General features: G+C 43.9%; 1 protein-coding gene across 2 annotated transcripts in view; it reads right to left on the bottom strand.

The window, feature by feature from the left end:
- SVEP1 (sushi, von Willebrand factor type A, EGF and pentraxin domain containing 1) overlaps positions 1-23,147 on the bottom strand; it is a 503,752-nt gene that overhangs the window by 371,004 nt on the left and 109,601 nt on the right. The window lies entirely within an intron of this gene.

Genomic DNA, 23,147 nt, shown 5'->3' with positions numbered 1-23,147 from the left:
CGTTTTTTTTCTATTGGTTCGGTATCCATTGGTTAAATTTAAAACAAGATTGAATTTTTTTAACCGATGGGGCCCACACACGATCGGTTTGGTCTGATGAAAATGGTCCATCAGACCGTTCTCATCGGTTTGACCGATCCTGTGTACGCGGCATTAATGTTTATTATTTTTGACAGAATTAATTTCAATATAGATAATTACAATTATTTAGTATTGCTTATCATATTGCATAGTACAGAATATAACAAAAATTAAGAAATGAATAACAAAGAGAAATAATAATGGTAAGGTACAATATTTTAATTTTGATATTGTAATGTTACACTTTAAAGAAACACAAGTTTGCTGGTCTGTCAGATTTTAGTAAAGCCTTGCCAGCAAATTTGTTTTCCTGGTGCCTCCATGGCAGCATACCTGTGACAAGCTCCGCCTTGGCTCCTCCCTCAGGAATAGTGAATATTATAAAAGAGTCGGTGAACACCGCCCCCACATTCTCCTTTTTTTCCTCAAACCTCATGGCAGTGAATTTACTGGAACAGTTGTCCTTACCTTCTGCATTCGGCAGCGTCCATCCGGGTTCAAGCCTCTCCCGGATGCGGTCCCTTCTCTTAGGCAGCTAAAACGCGCTTATAAGGTTGGGAGTCCCTTCTGTAGGTTCTTTTGGGACTAGCAGTTTGTAGCCCTTTAAGCTCTGAGTGCTATCTGCAAAGTTTCTATCAGGCATTAGCTCTCTATGGCTCAGAGGCAGCAGCTATCCCTGCATCTTGTTTTTTCTGTTTTTTCCCCTCACTCTTCTTCTCTCTCTCTCTTTCTCCCTTGAGGCACGTCTCTCATCCGCCCCCCCCCCCCCCTCTCCCCACTTCTTGGGGCTCCCCTCTCCACTCGGTTGCCTAGTCCCTTGCACACACTGTGTGCCCCTTTCCATGGTCTTCTCCCCCCTAGGGAGCGCGCGCGTCATCCCTGTATGTTTTTGTGTACTCGCGGCGTCCTCGGCCGCGTTCTGCGCATGCGCCGGCGCCCGGGACCGCTGGGTCCTAGGGCGGCCGGTTCGCGCATGCGCAGTAGACACGGAGGCCACGGCGGCCATTTTAGATAAGGGAAAGATGGCATTTTTTTGCCAGCAGCTCCCTGAGCTCAGGGCAAATGGGTTCCCTTGTCAGGTGAATCCTATTTAAACTCCCTGACGGCCTCAGAAGGGTCCTGAGGCTGTCGGGAGAGGTTCACCTGCCCAAGAGCTCCATTTTTTGACACCTGCTGTTTCCGTTCCAGGTATATATAAATATATATATATAGTAAAAAAAAAAAAAAAAAAAAAAAAAGGGGGCGCATGCGCGGCGCGAACGGAGATGGACGCCTGTTAGACCAGCTCCTGGCGCGTCGGAACTAATCCTTCCATTCGGGGGCTATAATCTTTCTGCTGATCCTCCAAACTACTACCCTCCGACCCCGGTGACCACGGTGCATGTCGGCGGCGAAGAAAAAGAACAAGGGAGCGGCCCAATCCTCTCTTACCCATTACCTTCTTCGTACGCGGGAGCAGTGCAACATGTCTCAAAATGGCGCTGCGGCCCTGGCCCTACCTCCTGAGCTGAGTTCCTCCTCACATCCCACCAACTGTGAGTACCCGACAACACTCTCCAAAGCTGATCTGGACGCAAGCCTTGAGGCCATGTACACCCGACTGGCCTCCAAGTTCCAGTCGGAACTGAACAAGACCTCTCACACCCTCTCTCAGGAGATCTCCTCCCTGGGCTCCCGTACAGACCTGCTTGAGACGAAGCATGACGAGCTTGCCTTAGCGTACAGCGACCTAAGCAGGGAGCATGAAAGCCTAGCCGCGGCATTTAATCAACTACAATCACAAGTCGAAGACCTCGACAATCGGAACCGCCGCCATAATTTGCGTCTGAGGGGGATCCCTGAGACGGTTGTGGAATTGATCCCGGCGGTCATCAGACTCTTTAAATCCCTACTCCCTGACAGGGAAGCCGCGGCCTTTACTTGCGACAGGATCCATAGGGCCCTAAGACCTAAACCCCCTGATGACAAGCCTCCCAGGGACATAATCCTTTGCCTTAAAGACTTTCTTGTGAAAGAAGAAATTCTTAGAGCTGCCAGAAATACTCAGAGGATCACCCTGGATGAATTCACAGTGCAAATCTTCCCTGATCTCTCCCCCGCCACTCTGGACAGACGACGGGGGATGAAAGAAGTCACGGCGATCCTGCAAGATGCCCGGATTCGCTACCGTTGGGGGTTCCCATTTAAATTGTCAATCCCCCACAATGGCACCACGTATGTGGCCACCACGGTATTTGAGGGGAAAGAGATCCTTGTCAAGCTGGGCCTGCTGGATGCTGAAGAAATTCGCCGTCCTCCCTTAACACCTCGCCCTTCTCAGATCTGGCAGACGCCACCTTCAAGACGTGACAGGCGGAGGATTCGGTACGGTCAAGGCTCTCCTAGGAACTGATTACCCATTGCTCCGGGCTTCGACTCTGACCCTCCCGGCTTTGCTTTTGGAACCCCTCTCGGTCCCTGGACTCTATGCCCTTCGCTTTACATTTGCTAATATGGGCTCCCCGGTAATATTGTTTTACTGTGTTCTGACATTCTTCTCAACGCATGATACCCTGAATCGGGAATTATTTTCTGCATATTGTTCCGCTTCATAGCGCCAAAGCATGTTTTCCCCCCCCCTCCAGCGATCCCAGTGATTGCATACCGATCTGTGGTTGCAGCTTCCGGTTTTTTGGACTGCTAGCTTCGATTACCTGGAGGTGAGACGTGTATGTCTCAGGATTTCGTTTTTCTTTTGTCAGGAGTTATTCTTGTCCTGATCCATTTTTTGATGACTCTGCTCTCTTTTTTCCAATTTTCCTTTTCTTTATATTCTTTTTGTGCATTTTTGTCTCCACAGCAGAATAGCCTCTGGTTGCCATTCATTTTATTTTATTATTATTATGCTTTTTTTATTTTTTATTTATGTCAATGTCATTGTCAGTGGAATTTGCTTTTAAGCCAACATCTTGGTGTTCCTACATTGATCACCACGATCCTTGGCTTTATCTTTGAACCCCTAATGCAACATACTGTGCTTAGCCATGAAATCTTGATGCGAGTAGACTGGATTGAATGGGATGGGGTGCCTGCTTGGAGGGGCTCTAGTTTGCAGCTTCCTGGTCTGGTTGTCCCCCAGACCTTTCTGGGTGCCCTCTCTTTTTATTTATTTTATTTGTTATATTTTTTTAAACATTAATTCCTATGGCGATTAAATGTGTATCGCACAATGTTAAGGGATTTAATTCCCCTCTGAAACGCAAGAAAGCGTTCTCCCAATACAAACAACTTGGAGCGAAAATTCTTTTATTACAGGAGACCCACTTCTCGCAGGCATCTCATCCAAAGTTTTTTAATAGGTATTTCTCCCAGGCTTATTATACTCTTCACACTACCAAATGCAGGGGTGCGGCTATATTTTTACACTCCTCTCTCCATTTTGATGTGCAACATGTATATAGAGATAAGGACAGTAGATTTGTTATTATCAAAGGCCTTCTCCACAATAGGGAATGTACAATTGCTAGCGTTTATGCCCCTAATGAGGCCCCTGCCTCCTTTTTTTCTTCATTTTTTGCAATCCTGGAAAAATTCTTGTCCCCTCATATGATTGTTGGTGGTGACTTTAACTTAGTCTCTACTCCCTCCCTGGATAGGAGCCATGTCTCCCCCCTTTCTAAGGCCTTTCCCAAAACTCTTTCCCGCAAACTGACCGATTTGCAACTTATTGACACCTGGCGTGCCCTTAACATAGGGGCTAGGGAATATACATTCTTTTCTCATCCACACCGTAGTTATGCCAGGCTAGACTACATCTTTTCTACCCCAGTTATTCTTGCCAATTCTAGCTCCGCCAGTATACATAATTGTGTATGGTCAGACCATCACATCACCTCCTTCTCGACGGAATTTATTAGGCTCCCTCCCTCGACGTTTACGTGGCGGCTGAACGAGGCCCTTCTCTCCGATCCGATGGTGGAATGCGAGGTCACCAAGGCCATTGAGTCCTACTTTTCCATAAATGACATTCCCGAGACTCCAATTCCTACTCTCTGGGTCGCGCATAAGGCGGTGCTCAGGGGTGTCCTAATCAAATTGGCCACGGCTCGTAACAATGCAAATAAGCTCCAGATAGTAAAACTCTCCTCAGAACTGGATACTTTATATAAAAACCCCACCTCCTTACTTTCAGAACCCACAAGGGCCCTAATTGAACAGAAGAGGTTGGAGTTGGATGCTCTTCTTTCAGCCAAAACTGAAAAGTCCTTACGGTGGTCTAAGGCCAAGTTCTTGCTCCACAGTAATGCGGCATCCACGATGTTTGCAAGAAAATTGAACCAATCTTACAGGCCCCCTCATAGTTATAAATTATCTTCCCCCTCTGGTGGGACGGTTTCACATCCTCAAGAGGTCTTAGCGATTTTCCAAGAATTTTATTCCTCACTGTTGGGCCCTCAACACACTCCCCCTTCTGAACCCTCCCTCTCTTGGTTTAGAGATCTCCAGTTGCCATCTCTTTCCCCTGCACAACTACAAAAGCTTAATGACCCAATTTCGATCTCTGAGGTCCTCACCGTAATTAGTTCCCTCAAAAATTCTTCCTCCCCAGGCCCCGACGGATTTTCTGCCCCATATTATAAAAAATTTTCAGCCCTCCTCTCCCCCAGACTGGCACGTCTCTTTAATTCAATCTTAAAGGGTGGCTCCTTTCCCGACGAAATGCTATTAGCAAACATGTCCCTGATTCCTAAGCCCAATAGAGACCATACTATGCCCCAAAACTACAGACCTATCTCGGTTATGAATAACGACGTGAAAATTTTCAGCAGAATTATGGCAGACAGATTAGGTTCTATTATTTCCTCTTTGATCTCCCCCTATCAGGCAGGTTTTATTCCCCATAGATTTATCACTGATAACATTCGTTTAACCACAAATATTTTACAAGACGCCAACCTCAATTCTAGAAAGTTATTCATGTTAAGTTTAGATATTAATAAAGCCTTTGACTGTGTTTCTTGGAATTATATCTCCCTTTTACTACAACGTTTCGGCTTCAAAGGGGAATTTCTTAATGTGTTTAGAGCCCTTTATTCCAACCCCTGCACTAGAATTAGGATTCCCGGATGCAATTCAGATTTCTTCCAGCTCGGTAGAGGTACAAGACAGGGGTGCCCTCTTTCCCCTTTAATCTTTGCCCTGGCAATTGAGCCATTAGCGGTGGCTATACTGAGTCACCCTTTAATTTCTGGTTACACTAAAGCAGGTTCGGAATATAAACTCTGTATGTATGCAGACGATGTGTTGCTTTTCTTGACCAACCCTGAAGTAACACTGCCAAACCTTCTGGAGACCCTCTCTATCTTTGCGGGCATCTCAGGTCTTACAGTTAACGTTTCCAAGTCCCTAGCCCTTCCGGTGGGTTTCCCCCAGGCGGAATTGACCCCTATTAAACAATCGTTCCCTTTCTCTTGGGCCGGTCTAGCCCTCCCTTACCTCGGAATAAAGCTTTCAGGAAATTATAACGAATTGTTCAACCTGAACTATCCCCCTATGATTACCTCCCTTAAAAAAATGCTGAAATCCTGGTCCCTTTATAATATCTCCTTTATGGGTAAAATTACGGCTGTTAAGATGACCATCCTCCCCAAGCTATTATTCCTATTCCGTGCCCTTCCCTCTCCGGTCCCTAAACCATTTATCCTTAGGTTTCAATCCTGTATCAACAGATTTATCTGGGGGGACAAACCGGCTAGGTTCTCACGAGAGGTTCTTTACAGATCTGGTAGACTCGGGGGTTTGGGAGTCCCACAGCTGTGGCTTTACTATTTGGCAAGTAGGTTCTCCCAGCAAGCACAATGGTCTATCAAAAGACCCAGAGTCCCTTGGGTCAGATTCGAACTTGACTCTATCCATCCCCTATACTTACCAGGCCTTTTGTGGTTTTCGGGTCCACGACCTCCGGAGTTGGCGGATCGCAATCTTTTGGTGGCTCAGGGTTTGAATCTTTGGAGACGATATTGCTCCTCTCTTTCCTTGGCCTCAGCAGCCCCCCCGGGCTCTTCCTTCCTGGGGGACCCCAGACTGCCTTCTGCTTATTTAAACCCTGGGTCATTTGATTGGTGGATTTCCTCCGGCCTGACAACTCTGGAGGATTTCCAACATAATGATGCATTTATCTCTTTTACTCAACTTCAAGCTACTAAGGGGGCCCCAGCTGGGGAGTTCTACAGGTTTATGCAGATTAGACATTTTTTTTTGACTCATTATTCGCTGACCCTCTCTCCCTCTTGCTCATCCTTTGAGTCGATTTGCAGGTCTGGCCCCAGACAGAGGGGTCTAATCTCCCTACTGTATAATGTTCTATCCGGTGACCGTAACCGGAACAAATTGAAGTATATGACTAAATGGGAATCTGATTTGGGCTTGGAATATGAGCTGGAGGATTGGGAGAGGAACTGGCTAAATCTTCGTCAATGTACTGTTTCACTATCATTTAGGGAGACTGCGCTTAAATTTTACACCCGCTGGTATTATACACCCCAACGCCTACACCAGATTTTCCCCCAGACATCACCAAATTGTTTCAGGGGTTGCCCTACCATTGGCTCTTTTTTTCATATTTTTTAGGATTGTGGGCAGGTTTCCCAGGTCTGGAAGGGGGTCTTTGATCTCATAGATGAATTGGGGGGCACTCCGATAGTCTTGTCCTATAAACATTGCCTGCTCTTTGAAAAGATCCCTGACACTACTAGACCTTTTAGACGCCTGATATACACCTTCTGCACGGCAGTCCTTTGGGTGGTAGCCCTTAACTGGAAGTCCCCGGTGGTCCCCTTTTCTCAGGTTCTTTCCAGGATGGATCGGATAATGCTATCTGAACGGATATTTCATAAATTACATGACTCAATGCCTATTTTTGATGCTAAGTGGAACCCATGGTGGTTGTATCGTATCCAATCACAAGTTGCAAATGCCCTGCTTTGATTTATAATAACATGGCTTGACAAATTTATCTTTATTTTTTTCTTTCTTTTCTCTTTTCTTTTTCTCTCGTTATGATTATAATTTATCCTTTCTGCTGCCACGGCTTATGAGGCTGTGTCTCCTTTACTCTCCCTTCTCTGCTCCTTTTCCTCTTTTCTATACTCTGTAACCTTGTATATCCTGCTCTTAGGGTTCGCATTGCAGTTCTCCTCCCAAATTGTTTGCTTACATGGATATGGATAGTCTTACGAGCTTATCCCACTGCATGGTACTAAATCGGTTGTATTATATTTTATTGTTTTTATTTCTTTTTGTTGTCCATTTTCTTGTGGATGGTTCTATATGTCTTAGACCCTGTTTGGTCAACTGATGTTAACGGAATCTGTATGCCATGCTCAACCCTATGTACAAGTTTTGGCGATGCCTTGTACTTGACGCAATGTAACCCTCTGTATTTCTCACTATTTGCAAATAAAACATTTTGAAAGTAAAAAAAAAAAAAAAAAAAAAAAAGGGGGTAAGAAAGTTTAAAAAAAAAAAAAAAAAAAGATGGGAAAATAATTGTTTTTCTTTGGGGGTCGGGGGTACAAAAAAAAAAAAAACCCCAGGGCGTAATTTTTCATATAAAATAGGGGACTAATGGCACCTCCTGAGTCGGGTTAGGACTAAGAGGTTAACCCTTTTGCATTTTCTCCCTGATTTTTTCATTAGCTGCTGCCCCCGTTAAGCCGCCTAAAATGAGCCATTCGCCGCCCATACAAGAGCCTACTCTACACCTAAGGTAAGGACCTACATTCAGGTAGGTCTATGTTTTTAAAAAAAAAAAAAAAAGACTGCACTGAGGCTGGTAACTTTATGTATTGCAGCCCTGTACGCCAGAAGACGTCTAAGAAGACCTCCAGGCGACACGAAGACTCCGACTCTAGCTTCAGTAGAGGCAGGTCCCCCAGGCGTGACGACCATGGGAATGGGAAAAAGGCTTCAGCCAAAAAGCGCCATCACTCGCGCTCCCCGAGACAGAGGTCGCCAAAATGCCAGGCCTGTGGGGCCACCCCACTTCCACATAAGCGACTTTGCCGAGTCTGCCTGAAGGACTACGCATCGGACAAAGAGTCCGAAAGCAGACAAGTGGCGGACCTCCTTAAAAAGGCGATAAAGGATTCTTTTGCGGAATTGGTAGCCACAATGCCGCCACAGCAGCCGGTGTCCCCTCCTCAGGACCATCCGGCTGAGGAGGTCTCCCCAGGGCCCTCCACAAGTGGAATGCCGCGCCCAGCGCCTGCTTCCTCCTCTAAACCTCAAGAAGAGAATGACGGCTCAGGTGACACCTCTGACGACATGGAAGCATCTGGCTTTGCCTTTGCCATGGTCCAACCCTATGTACAAGCCGTAAAGCAGGCAATCGGCTGGGATGAACCCGAGACAGAGCTCAAAAAGTCTAAAGCCTTTTTTCCTCATCTCAAACGTCAGATTTCCGTTTTTCCTCTCATGGATGAAATTAAAGGCCTGATCGAGGAAGAGTGGAAGAGAACGGAGAAAAGATTTTCCCTCAACCGTCTGGGGAAACTATACCCCCTCTCAGAGGCCGACTCCGCAATGCTTGAAGGCCCTCCAACAGTTGATGCAGCAGTGGTAAGATTAGCAAAGAACGTTACACTACCAATGGAGGACTCGACTTCATTCAAAGATCCTCTCGATAGGCGAATGGACCTAGACTTAAGGAAAGCTTACCAGATGGCGGGCAATGCCTGTAAACCCGCAATAGCCCTGACGTCAGTATCCAACGCGCTACGTGTGTGGACGGATAACATAGAGGCGGCCATCCAGCAGGAGGTGCCGAAGGAGGACATTATTAAGGCCTTAGATGAACTGAAACTTTCTGCAGACTTTATTGGAGAGGCTGCCATCGACTCAATTCGATGCTCCGCAAGATCCATGCTCCACACAGTATTAGCCAAGCGAGCCCTGTGGCTGAAGCCTTGGTCGGCAGATGTTGCGTCGAAACAGAATTGGTGCAAGATACCATTTGATGGAAAAGCCCTCTTCGGGGAAAAATTAGAGAAAGCCATCTCTCGCGTCACTGGTGGGAAATCGGGCCTGTTACCCCAAGACAGACGGCCCAGGCGCTCCAGGTCTTTTGCGCCTAGATTCCAGTACTCTAGGAATAAGGACTATCGTCAACCCAGGCAGGGAAAAGGCTTCAGACAAAACTGGAGGAGCACCCAGTCCACCTTCCTGAAAAACCGCAGACAGACAACAGCCTCTACTCCACAGGATCCCACTAAGTCTTTTTGACGCCAAGCCGTCCCAAGCAGTCCCTGTGGGAGCCAGACTTCAACTCTTCTCAAAGATCTGGGAGCAAGAGTGCAAGGATCCGTGGGTAGTTTCCACGATCAAATACGGTCATTTCTGGACGTTTTTAGACAAACCCCCCAAAGATTTTTTCTCTCCGACAGAGATGTCAAAGTCTCCTCAAAAAGCAGAAGCGCTGCAACAATATCTTCTCTCCTTGCAGGATCAGCAGGCGGTGGTTCCTGTACCCCCATCCGAAAGGTTTTCAGGGTTTTATTCGACTCTGTTTCTGGTCCCCAAAAAGACGGGTGGTTGGAGACCAGTCATAGACTTGAAAAGGCTAAATCGCTACATCTCCCTAGAAAGATTCAAGATGGAGTCATTACAAACGATCATTCGGGTAGTCCAACCGGGGGACTGGATGCTGTCCATAGACCTGCAGGATGCCTACCTGCATTTGCCTATACTCCCATCCTTCCAGAAGTATCTGAGGTTCGCAGTAGGCCAAGTGCATCTTCAATTTCGCAGTCTCCCCTTCGGCCTCTGTACATCTCCAAGAGTCTTCACGAAGACCCTGATCGCCTTCATAGCCCCTTTAAGAGAACAGGGGCTCAGAGTATACCACTATTTAGACGATCTTCTTCTCCTAGCAAAAGAGCCAGCCCAGCTACTGGAACACAGAGAAATTCTCTTGACAGCACTGACGAGATTCGGATGGAAGGTAAACCAGGAGAAGAGTCATCTTTCTCCAACCCAGGAAATGATCTACCTGGGAGCACTTTTCAACACAAAGAAGGGTACAGTGTCCCTTCCACCCCAGAAGGTGAAGTCTATCATCCGACAGATGAAGAATGCGAGTTCCAGACCATATCTGACTGCCTCGAATTGCCTGAGCCTGATAGGCAGGATGTCATCTTGCATCCCGATGGTCCCTTGGGCCCATTGGCATTTGAGATATTTTCAATTGGAGTTCTTGAGGCAGTGGAACAAACGGTTTCTAGCTCAACACATATGCCTGACGACCCTGATGCTCAGAGGCCTCCATTGGTGGATGAAGAAACAAACTCTGACGAAGCCACGTGCGTTAGGGCATGTCAACTGGACCATAGTTACCACCGACGCCAGCTTAGCAGGCTGGGGCGCACACTGCAATCAAATTTCAGTGCAAGGCAGATGGTCTTTTCAGGCGACAGGCCTGGTGTCCAATATCCTGGAAATCCGGGCAGTCTACCGGGCATTTCTAGCCCTAGAGTTCGAGATCTCAGGGAAACCAGTGCTCTTACGGATGGACAACAGGGCCGCCGTATCTTACATACATCGTCAAGGAGGGACACACAGCAGACCCCTGCTAAGGGAAGTAGAGCCCATAATCCTGTGGGCAGAAAGAAATCTCGGGGATTTAAGGGCAGTTTACCTGCCAGGACGCCTCAACGTGCAAGCCGACCTCCTATCTCGCAAGTTCGTAGACGCCAACGAGTGGTCTCTTCACCCCAACATCTTCAATTGGATAACAGACCACTGGGGGCTCCCCGAGCTGGACCTATTCGCAACTGCCAGCAATTCCAAGCTTCCGAGGTTCATCTCAAGGCTACCGCATCCCCAAGCGGAGGCAGTGGACGCTCTCACAGCCCCTTGGACATGCGATCTGGCCTATGCATTCCCGCCACGGCCTCTGATACCAAAACTCCTGGCGAGGGCAATGATCGAATCAACAATAGTAATAGCAGTTCTACCATACTGGCCGAGACGTCCCTGGTTTCCGACGGCAATGTTCCTGAGTATGCAACCCCCAGTCAAGATTCCTCTGATACCCTTCCTCCTGTCTCAGGGGTGTCACACTCATCCAGATCCAGGCAGGCTGAACCTTCACATCTGGCGACTGAAAGGCAAAAATTTGAATCTCTAGGTTGCTCCAGCGAAGTTATTGCTACCCTCCTAAGGGCTAGAAAGCCTTCCACAAACAGTATATACGGGAAAGTGTGGAACAAGTTCAGGTCCTTCATGTCTGACAAAAGCTGCGATCCGGAGCTTCCATCATCTTCTCAAATCCTTGATTTTTTGCAGGCAGGCCTAAACAAGGGTCTTGCCCTAAGTACATTAAAGGTACAAGTAGCAGCAATTTCATCGGCAACCAGGAAGAGGTGGGCCGAGGACCCACTAATAGTCCAATTCTTCAAGGCCGTCAGAAGAATCCGGCCGCCAACTAGGCAGTCTTTTCCCACCTGGGACCTCGCGGTCATCCTAGAATCCCTAGTCAATCCGCCCTTTGCCCCTTCGGGCTCAGCATCACTGTGGAATCTAACCTTGAAGCTTACATTTTTGATAGCCATAACATCGGGCAGACGGGTTTCAGAGCTCCAAGCTCTAGGAGCAGACGACAATCACATCGTGTTCTACCCCGACAGGGTGGAACTCAGGACAGTTCGGGGGTTTATCCCCAAAGTTGCATCATCCTTATCCATGTCGGAACCCTGGGCACTCCCAACATTCCTAGAGAAGGACTCAGGCTCTTTTCACGAGCTAGATATTGCTTCCACGCTGAAGCATTATCTCCAGGCCACAGCGCCTTTCAGAAACTCTTCCAAGTTGCTCATAATCCCCTGGGGGAAAAGAAAAGGTGAAGAGGCGTCAGCGAGAACAATCTCCTCATGGATTGTGAAACTAATTCATAAAGCGTACAGGGCAAGAGGTCTGGATCCTCCGTCGGCGATTAAGGCGCACTCCACGAGGGCAGTTTCTGCCTCTTGGGCAGCAAGGGCAAACGTGTCGATCAAGACCATCTGTAGGGCAGCGACCTGGTCGTCCCAACACACGTTTATGAAACATTACCGGGTGGACCCGGGAGCTCTCTCTTCGGTAGAGTTTGGCAGACAGGCGATCAAGTCAGCCGTCGCCTCCTCTATTTGTTAACCTTTGTTAATGATGTCCTTGTAATAAATTCTCTAAGCAGCATCCCACCCGTTTCAGCTAGTTATTTGTCACAGGTATGCTGCCATGGAGGCACCAGGAAAACGGAAAATTGTATCATACTTACCAGTAATTTTCCTTTCCTGGTGCCTATCCATGGCAGCATACGCTCCCACCCTCGGTTTTCTATATTACGGAGAATGTGGGGGCGGTGTTCACCGACTCTTTTATAATATTCACTATTCCTGAGGGAGGAGCCAAGGCGGAGCTTGTCACAGGTATGCTGCCATGGATAGGCACCAGGAAAGGAAAATTACTGGTAAGTATGATACAATTTTCCGTTTTTCATTAAACTGTCCAGGACTGTCCCTAATGTAATTATTTTGTTACTATACAGCATATTTAAAATAAAGGAAAGTTGTATTGACAGAAATACAGACTATGTCATTGCTGGCTTCCTCCTAAAAACACAATACCTTTCATGTTACTAACCCAGGGCAAGCATACAGTTTAGAAAAATCAAAGTAAAGTAAAAAATCCTGATCTCCATATTTGTTCTTGGTCTGTGATTCAGAAATGATCTACCCCCAAATTTAGCCAGAAATTTAGCGGGCCAGATTCTCAGTGAGAGTACGCCGGCGTATCTACTGATACACCGGCATACTTTCAAATTTGCCGCGTCGTATCTTTAGTTTGAATTCTCAAACCAAGATACGACGGCTTCTGGCTTCGATCCGACAGGCGTACGGCTTCGTACGCCTTCAGATCGTAGGTGCAATACTTCGGCGCCCGCTGGGTGGAGTTCGCGTCGTTTTCCGCGTCGGGTATGCTAATTAGCTTTTTCCGACGATCCACGAAGGTACGCGCGGCCGTCGCATTCTCTTACGTCGTCGCTAGTCGGCTTTTCCCGGCGTATAGTTAAAGCTACTGTTTAGTGGCGTATAGATAGACTTGCCATGTTAAAGTATGGCCGTCGTTCCCGCGTCAAATTTAATATTTTTTTTTTATTTTGCGTAAGTCGTCCGTGAATAGGAAAGGACGTAACTCATGTCTACGTTCAAAAAATGACGTTGGTGCGACGTCATTTCGCGAAAAGCACGGCGGGAATTTTTGAAATGGAGCATGCGCTTTTCAATCGGCGCGGGGACGCGCTTCATTTAAATGAATCACGCCCCATCCCCGCCCAATTTGAAATACGCGCCGAGAAATACACTACGCCGCCGTAACTTACGGCGCAAAATCTTCCTGGATTCGAAAATGCGCCAGGTAAGATACGGCGGCGTAGCGTATCTCTGATACGCTGCGCCTGGGCAAATGTCTCTGAATCTGGCCCTTAGCCTTTTTTAGAAAAAGTCAGCAGTGACAACTTTTATACTTCAGTGCAGATTTCCTCTAAATTTCGGATCCTTATACGCCTAATTACTAATAGTTTCATAAATTTATTATGTTGTCTACAAGAACATAAACAACATTTATGACACAATAGCTTACACATGACAGTCTTATAACAAGTTTTATACTGAGCCTTCGCATGATGCTAAATCTAAACATTACTGTGGGCGATCTTGACCTACACCATAAATAATTATGCTAACAAAGAAATGCATAGAAAATCACATACCATGAAAATGTAAAAGATTCTCATGAACACGTACACAGTATGTGCACACGCGATCCATGATCATGGCTTTGTGTATGTATGTGTGAGAGGCTGCGCTTTTATTCATCTGAACCTTTCCCCTTATTATTTTTCGATACAGTACTGCTACTGCAAACTTTCAAGTATCGCCCACACAAATAATAATATTGTTTTACCATTTCTGCAAACGCAAGATGTACTCGGAGCACTTCATAACTCTGCGATGTCTCAGACGTCCTTTAGAGATCACAGAGATTCCCTTTGCAGCAGCTGTTTCAATAGCTCCACACTTCCACTTTTAATTTCATCAGTACGAGGCAAAGGCTTGTGTGTTGTGTGCTGTTATTTGTTTTGATTTTAATTAGGCCTTTTTTTTAGACCACCCAGATCACCATGAAAACACTTTCGTGCCAGACATAGTCATAAATTCAGTTTCATTTTATGGGGTCTAATCTGATACAGTATAACTAATGCCCCTAATACACAGATGTAATAAAAGGAGATCTGTTACTGTATCTGGACATGCCAAAATTCAGCTAAGTTACTTCTTTCTGTGGGGGTGTCTGTTAGCATCCGCAATTAATGTAATGACAGGGTCACTTTTACCCAATAGCCTACCTGTAAAAGAAGTGCATCAAGCGCATCAGTGCCTCCTCATCAGTATCACCTATCAGTGCCCATCAGTGCCGCCTACCGTTGTTCATCAGTGTCACCTATTAGTGCCGGCTATCAGTGCCCATTAGTGCTACCTATGAGTGCCAATCAGTGCTACATATCAGTGCCGCCTATGAGTGCAGCTTGATCAGTGCCGCCTCATCAGTGCCCATCAGTGCAGCCCGTCAGTCAATAGATGCTTCCTGATGACGTGATTCTCACAAAACGTACGTCGAGGCGCTTTCGTTCACATTAGTTCCCGAGTCCCAGCTTCTGGTTTCTCTCCCAGCACGAGTGGAACACACGCCAGATTGGATGTGAGCCCAGCGGTGAGCAGCCCCCATATTGCAATTCATGCTAGCTATCCTCAGTGCCAGGCCAAGGCACTTACAAATGTAAGCAGGCATTCTGATGTTTGTTTGTACAAATTGTAATTATTAAACGATGTTGCGCTATTGATTGTCCCTTTGTTTTCCTTATGAGATAATTTGGAGGAAAGGAGGACACAATACAGAGATTTCATCTAATTAACCAAGGGTTCCTATCAGGATTTCCCTACAGCGCAATAGACCTTCTTTTAACCTCCTGGGCGGTGTTCCCGAGTCTGACTCGGGGTGAGATTTTTGGGCTAGGATCGGTAACCCCGAGTCAGACTCGGGCTTGCCTCGCTGGATGTACAGGGAGTTTTTACTTACCTTGTCCCTGGATCCAGCGATGCCACCGCGCTGTGTGAGCGAGCGGGACCTCGCTCGATTCACACAGCGTCCTCCTGTGCCGCCGATCTCCGTTCCCTGCGACGTTACGACGCACGGGGACGGAGAACGGCGCCAAATTTAAAAAAGTAAACAAACACTATACATACAGTATACTGTAATCTTATAGATTACAGTACTGTATGTAAAAAAAAAACACACCCCCCTTGTCCCTAGTGGTCTGCCCAGTGCCCTACATGTACTTTTATATAATAAAAACCTTTCTTTCTGCCTGAAAACTGTAGATTGTCCATAGCAACCAAAAGTGTCCCTTTATGTCAAAAATAGTTTTAGATCAGCTAGAAAACAGCGATAATAAATTATAATCACTTGCAGAATTGTGCGATAGCGATTTGTGGGGAAATTTGTCATAAAAAAAAAAAATAATGACAACGACAATTCTGCAACTGAGCAAATTTCAGTGATTTTGATTTGATTACATTATTGAATAATTTTTATTATAATTATATTATTATTTGTTATAATTATTTATAGTTATTTATTATATTATAATTTATAATTTTGTTTTAAAAAAAATGTCATACCCGGGATGCCTATTAGAATCTTGTTTGGTCAGATTAAAGTGAGTTATTCCTAAAAATCACAGGCCTACAGTATAAAACGCCAAATTTCCTTGCAAATAATGGTACCGCTTTCAGCATGTTTTTTCTGAAAGAATCATACCGCCAGGGAGGTTAAATTAACCACTTAAGCCCCGGACCATTTTGTTGCTAAATGACCGGGCCACTTTTTGTGATTCGGCACTGCGTCGCTTTAACTGACAATTGCACGGTCGTGCAATGTGGCTCTCAAACAAAATTGGCGTCCTTTTTCCCCACAATTAGAGCTTTCTTTTGGTGGTATTTGATCACCTCTGCGGTTTTTATTTTTTGCGCTATAAACAAAAATAGAGAGATCATTTTGAAAAAAAATCTATATTTTTTAACTTTTTGCGATAATAAATATCCCCCAAAAAGATATATAAAAAAAAATGTTTTCCTCAGTTTAGGCCGATACGTATTCTTCTACATATTTTTGGTAAATAAATCGCAATAAGTGTTTATTGATTGGTTTGCGCAAAAGTTATAGCGTTTACAAAATAGGGGAAAGTTTTTAGCATTTTTATTAATATTTTTTTTTTAATAGTAATGGCGGCGATCTGCGTTTTTTATCGTGACTGCGACATTATGGCGGACACATCGGACACTTTGACACATTTTTGGGACCATTGTCATTTTTAGAGCGATCAGTGCTAAAAAAATGTACTGGTTACTGTGAAAATGACACTGGCAGTGAAGGGGTTAACCATTAGGTGGAGCTGTAGGGGTTAAGTGTTCCCTAAGGAGTGATTCTTACTGTAGGGGGCGTGGCTTGCTGTGACACGTCACTGATCATTTTCCCGATGACAGGAAACACGATCAGTGACAGTGTCACTAGGCAGAACGGGGAGATGTTGTATTTACACCAACATCTCCCCGTTCTATCTCTCCGTGAGACGATCACGGGTATGCCACGGGCGATCGAGTGCACGGGACCCACGGGCACCCTCACAGAGATCAACCACTTCTTAAAGGGGACGTACAGGTACATCCTTTTGCCTGCCCGTGCCATGCAGCAGATGTATATCTGCGTGCGGCGAGCGGCAAGCGGTTAAAGAGGTCGTATTCATCTGGTAAGCAGTTTTCATATCAGAGCACTTTTATGGGTGTTTTAAGTTCATGGTAAAGGATTTCTTTTCATTTCTGCTATCAAGATTTGAGTCACCATTTGAGTCACATTTGCCATATGATTTGTTGCACTTTATATTATTTATACAATATTTCACAGCTGAGTATTGTTTTTGGTAGGTACTGGATACCTCACGCAACACTTTTTTTGCACTTTATTTCATGTAATATGGTTGTTTATTAACAGGTACACAATTTAGGTTTTCAGTGCCCCTATCACTTATTTTTCTAATTGCACAGTGTTTCTGACATTGCTAATTGGGGAGCAGCTATACACTTACTAAGATCTATAGTATTAAATAACATTTGGCGCAAGGTTTCCACCCTTTAAACATCAGTGCCCATCAGTGTCCATAAGTGCCGCCTCATCAGTGCATAACAGTGTAGCCTATCACTGCCCAACAGTTCAGCCTCATTAGCGCATATTAGTGAAGGAGAAAAATTACCTATAACAAACTATGAACATTTTTATAACAAACTATGAAAAAGTTTTGTTCTGTTTTTTCAAAATGTTCTGTCTTTATTTGTTCATTTATTAAAAAAAAAAAAAAAAAAAAACTGTGTTGATTAAATACCACCGAAATAAAGCTCTATTAAAAGATAAAAAAAATAGTTTGGGTACAGAGCTGCATGACCGCACAATTGTCATTTAAAGTGCGACAGCGCTGAAAACTGAAAATGGGCCTGTGCAGGAAGAGGGTAAAAGTGCAAGTGGGTAAACTGTTAGTAAACCCACAATGGTAAAATCAGTCTGTATATGCAGTAAAGCATGTTTGTTAAACTCCTGTACATTGTGTAAAAAGGATGTTTGATCCTGTCTTCTCTGATCCTCCCCTTCTTTCACTTTCATTAGTCTATCTCCTGATAAGACAAAGCTTTTGAAGTCACTCTTCACATGCTTAGTTTGTTGTGTATTGCTAGACAGTTTTTTTTTCTCTTGGGAGGGTGTATGTGATCAGCACAGGACCAATTAGCACCATCCAGATAGAGGGTCAGGAGTCCTGCAGCCTCATAGGACAGTCAGGGGAGAATGAAAACTCCTCCTCCTACAAGCTTTTACCAGACAAGATTGCTATATATTGTGATTAAAAAAGGTATTTAGCTGTTTATATTTACTTAAAAAATTGCATTTCCATGTTCTGTGTACTGTGGGAGACCAAATATAGTGAATGCAGGGTCCTGGGTTTATCAACAATTTAATGTATAGAATGCATTAAGATAAAACTTTCAACCTTTACAACCACTTTAAATTCACAAAACTTTAAAGTAGTATTAATGTCCGCAAAAAAAAAAGCTTAAGAAATGGGTCCCCTAAAGGTCTATGCTATAATGTGCTGGTTTGCATATGGGAGACTTAAGCCCCGTACACACGATCAGGCTTTTGTCCGGCCAAACTCAAATCGGAATTCCATCGGAAAAAAAGAGAACATGTTCTCTATCTAAAACTCTGACGGAATTCCTCGGAATATCCGATGGAAAAACTCTGATGGGGCATACACACAGTCAGAATTTCAGTCAGACTTTTTCCATCGGAAATTCTTATCATGTGTACGGGGCATTACATGTCAAAACTGAGCCCTCCAGGACTATTCTGTCAATGTTCCCACTGGTCTTGACGCTTCCATCTTCACCTGGTCTTCCTTCTGGGTTTTGTCTCTTTGGCTGTGTTAATGGCTGAGCCGCTATGTCATCACTCCCATGCATATGCAAGCAGGATGCTGTAAATATGGTCTGAGCTGTGCAAGGGCAGTGTTCATTTCGTTGACTAAAATATTTCCGTCTACTAAATTAAAACAATTTTTTCATAAGAAAAAATTAAAACTATTTTAGTTGACTAAAAATCTGTGTCTGTAGTGCATGTTCAAACCTTAATACCATAAATAATAACACATTATTAGATTTTTACTCCAGGAGTATTTAATGTTTGGGAGTTCTAAAGAAATAATGTATTCAAATTTAACCCATTAGATTTTAGTAGACTAAAATGTACTGGATATTTTAGCCGACTAAAATATGACTAAAACAACTCGTATAATTAATACGTCTAAAACTAAAATGACATTTTAGTCAAAAAACGTAACTACGACTAAAACTAAAATGGCATTTTAGTTAAAAGACTATAACTAAATCAAAAATGTGATGTCAAAATGAACACTGGCGCAAGGGTAGGAGAGGCATTTATGACAGAGGAGACCACTCGAGTCCCTTCTGTTATAAAAACCCTGCATGTCAGCATTTTTTTTTAATTACTTTTATTCCAAAGAGATATTTTAATATTCGGAATTAAAATATCTCTTTGGAATCAGCTGGAAACAACTGTCCCTTTTTAAAAAAAAAAAAAGGTCTCTTTTTCTGGTATATTAGCTTTGTGAACTAAGGCAAAATTCAGTCTATCCACATCAAGGGTTGTGCCTACACTGTCCATCTACGTGTCAGACATATAGAGAAGGCTACGTTCTTTACTAGAATTTTCTCATTTTTACTTTAAATCCATATATCATATAACTATTTTTTTAACTAAAAGAAATATAATATTTTCTTAAGCTGCAGAGTTGGTAGGAACCACTAAATTATTTTAACTGAGCTTTTGTATTAGTTGCCACATAAATTACTTCCCTGGAGTATTTGGCATTTTTTTTACTTTGTACCTGTTTTCTCCACCACTCACATAATAAATCTCTCTTATTTCTACTTTCATATAGTACGATGCTAATCTTAAAGTACTTTTATCTGTATATAATCTTCCACTAGCAGTAATAAACTATTAATCTCCTGACTTGCATGCCTTTTCCTCTGGCTCTGCAGTCTTTCAAAATGTTGTTTCTCTTCACACACCAGATTCTTTGTTCTCCAGTATTTTCTTTTATTTCATTTGCTGGGTCACAACAGGACCTCCTTTCTCTCTCCATGCACAAACGCTAATAAGAGCTCCTAACTATGTATACATTCACTTCTCTTGACTTTATTGCAAAACAATAAAAAACTATTGATAAAAAAAGAGCTCCTAACGTGTTCTCAGTACTCAGTGCTCAGAACTTTCTCTCCTTGTGGCCGACTGCTACCAGCCAATCAGTGTTTACCCCATGCCAATCCTTCTCCTGCCCCCAGGAAAGCATTAAGAAATCAGCACCAACGTTAGTAAGACAGAAATGAGACCAGTAATTGTATGAAGTATATAGCAATAAAGCAGCCATACTGAGCTAAGCACAAAATAAGGATCTGCCCACCCCTGAACAATCAATCAAAGGTCTGAATAATTAGTTACAAATTAAAAGAGAGAGAACAAAATATAGCATATGCAAAATAGGAATAATAGGTAAGAAGAATAAATATAATGCACTTTAATCAATAAGAGAAACTAGTATGCACCCTGTGTATCCTAACGTCCCTAAAAAAAACAACTAAAGGGTAACTCCACTTTTAGCAAAAATAGCAATAGCAAATAAAAAATATATAATATAACATATACAATTGTGACTCAAGTCGTATTGTAATTGTTCTTAAAAATTACCTTACCCTTGAAAAACTCCAGAGGTATAATTCTCTGTAAAATGCAATATGGCTACCTGGAGTTGTTCTGTACACAGATGGTGTACAGAACCCTCCGACCCCTAAAGGTATGTAATTTCCTACTTGTGTGATTGGTTTTCTGATTTTCTCAGAAGTCTGCACTAAGATACAACATCGATTTTCTTACATCCCGTACAACAAAAATGGCAGATGACGTCAGACTATGCCACCGGGTGACATAGTCAGGTGGCCCCGCCCCTTACCTATATAAGACATTTTTAAGTGCAGAGCAGGTATACGACAGGAGGTGAGAGTGTTTTAAGTTTTTTATATTTTTCGGGTCCGGCGGGGGGCGTGATTGACGATTGACTTACATCGAGGGGCACTATTTTTTTATTTTTTATTTTAGGATTTGTCAAAAACTGTCTCTTGTGTTAATTACTTTTGTACACCGATACCTATTAATCTATTTTATTTTTTTTTATTTTAGGATTTGTCAAAAAACGTTTCTTGTGTTTATTACTTTTGTACACCGATACCTATTCAGCTGGGGATGGGGGGCACTATTTAAAAAAAATATTATTTCAGGATTTGTCAAAAACTGTCTCTTGTGTTTATTACTTTTGTACACCGATACCCATTCAGCTGGGGATGGGGGGGCCAGGTAACTGGGGCACGCCACACCTTTGGGTCTGGTATGGATTGGGGGTGACCCCATGCCGTTTTTTTGCTGTATCACAAACAATGGTCTGGTCATGAAGAGGGCAAAACTTTTTTTTAGTTTTGGATAGAGCAGAGAGGGATTAGTCCCCCTGTCCGTTTTTATTGCTGTCTGTGCCCCCCGTTAAGGAGATTCACCCTCTCTAGTCGTCTTGTTTACTTTATGTACACGGGACGTTTTTACAACCTCTCATGAACTATTTAACTTGACAGACAGTAACCCACGTTTAAAACCTCTATTTTTCCGCATTTACATGTCGCGTTTGGCTGTGTTTTGCCGCATTTGCGTTTAGAAGCGTTTAAAATATATATATATATATATATATATTTTTAAATAGCTAAAAACTAAAAACGCCTATAAACAAAATGCGGCTAAACAGGGGTTACCGCGTTTAGCTGCATTTAGTGCTTGAAATGCCTCTAAACTCAGCGTCTGAACTCATTTTTTGTTCTCCAAAAAAAAGCCTCTAAACTCAACTGCCTAGAAACTACTATAAACAACCCTGTGCACATACACACATAATATAACATTGAATGAGTTCAGGGGCAGTTGAAAAAAGCGTCCAACTGCCTCTGAACGTCCATTTAGCAGCAGCACCATACATGGGGCCTTAAAGAAAATCCCACATTTTGGGTTGTCCTCAGAAAAGTAATAGAGGGGAAATCTTTCAATGGGGACACTAGTTCTGGTGACCTGGGTGTCCCCAAGGGATTCCGTTAACTTGCATGGATTTTCTTTCACTTCCTGTTTGGCTATGGGACAGGAAGTGAAGTGAAATCTCTGCAATGGGACACAGATGGTGAAAAAAAAAACTGTCAGGGGTTATAACCCTTCCTTGGGTAAAGTGGTTATTCCTGTGCTACAGTGGAAACTATGTGTGCAGAGGGTAAAGGTGCGGCAACTACCGTATGGGCCAACCACTACCCACAGTGAGACATGGAAAAAATGGTGTTGCGCTCCAATAGCATAGAATGGTGTAAGTGGTAAAATGTATAAATAACCAAAAGAGTATAATTGATAAATGAATGTGCAAATAGACTGACTGAAAGCTAAAAATCGCTATAAATGCTAAGATAAGGTGCATCCAAAGGTGAACTGAATGAATATGCAAACAGTGCAGATAAGGTGACTCAGGTGCATAAATAAAATCACAACGTTGTGATAATAGTTTTTGGAAGACAATACCACCAAAAGAAAGGACAAGTGGCATTATAACAGGGAAATCACAATCCATACTTAACTGCACCATTTGCACATCAGTAAACACAGACTTATATGACTGTTTATTTGAGTTACATTTTAAAGGAATGTTTACAATGAGATTTTATGAGTGCACCAGCTGGAATTTATTGAAGCCACTTAGCACAGGTTAATATGCTATGGTAAGGCACACAATGTAGCACAAAAACATACCAGACTGCAATCACTTACACTAGGTTGTGCGTTTTGTTCAATTAGCCAGCACAAGAGTCACAGCTGGTTTCCCTTAGTAAACATGGCAGTGCCAGGGACCCGATATCCCGGGTGAGGACATCGCCGGGTTCCTGGACAGGAAGGTGTCCTTTTATTAAAAGTCAGCAGCTACAGTATAGTCTATGGACGTCCTTGACTTTGAGTGGGGATATCTGAATGATGCCTGCAGCCGGCGATCCTGTGCACCCTAAAAACAATCATAGCGGCTGTTCCGCCACGTCCTTACAGGCTGCCCTCCAGTGCTTCTACCGACTCACCGCTGTGATTGGTGAGTCAGAGAACAGACCTGCCGGCACCGGATGCCTACCATAGAGGCCAGGTGCGATGTTATGACATCATTCCTGGCCTCTGCATTAAAAAAAAACGGTGCCGCCTCGGCTGGGAAGCTGAGATCGTTTTTTTTTTTTGGGGGGGGGGGGTTAGGG

The sequence above is a fragment of the Rana temporaria genome, chromosome 1, assembly GCF_905171775.1.
Source record: "Rana temporaria chromosome 1, aRanTem1.1, whole genome shotgun sequence".
Lineage (NCBI taxonomy): Eukaryota > Metazoa > Chordata > Amphibia > Anura > Ranidae > Rana > Rana temporaria.
The sequence above is the reverse complement of the archived record's forward strand: the minus strand, read 5'-3'. Positions and strand labels throughout refer to the sequence as shown.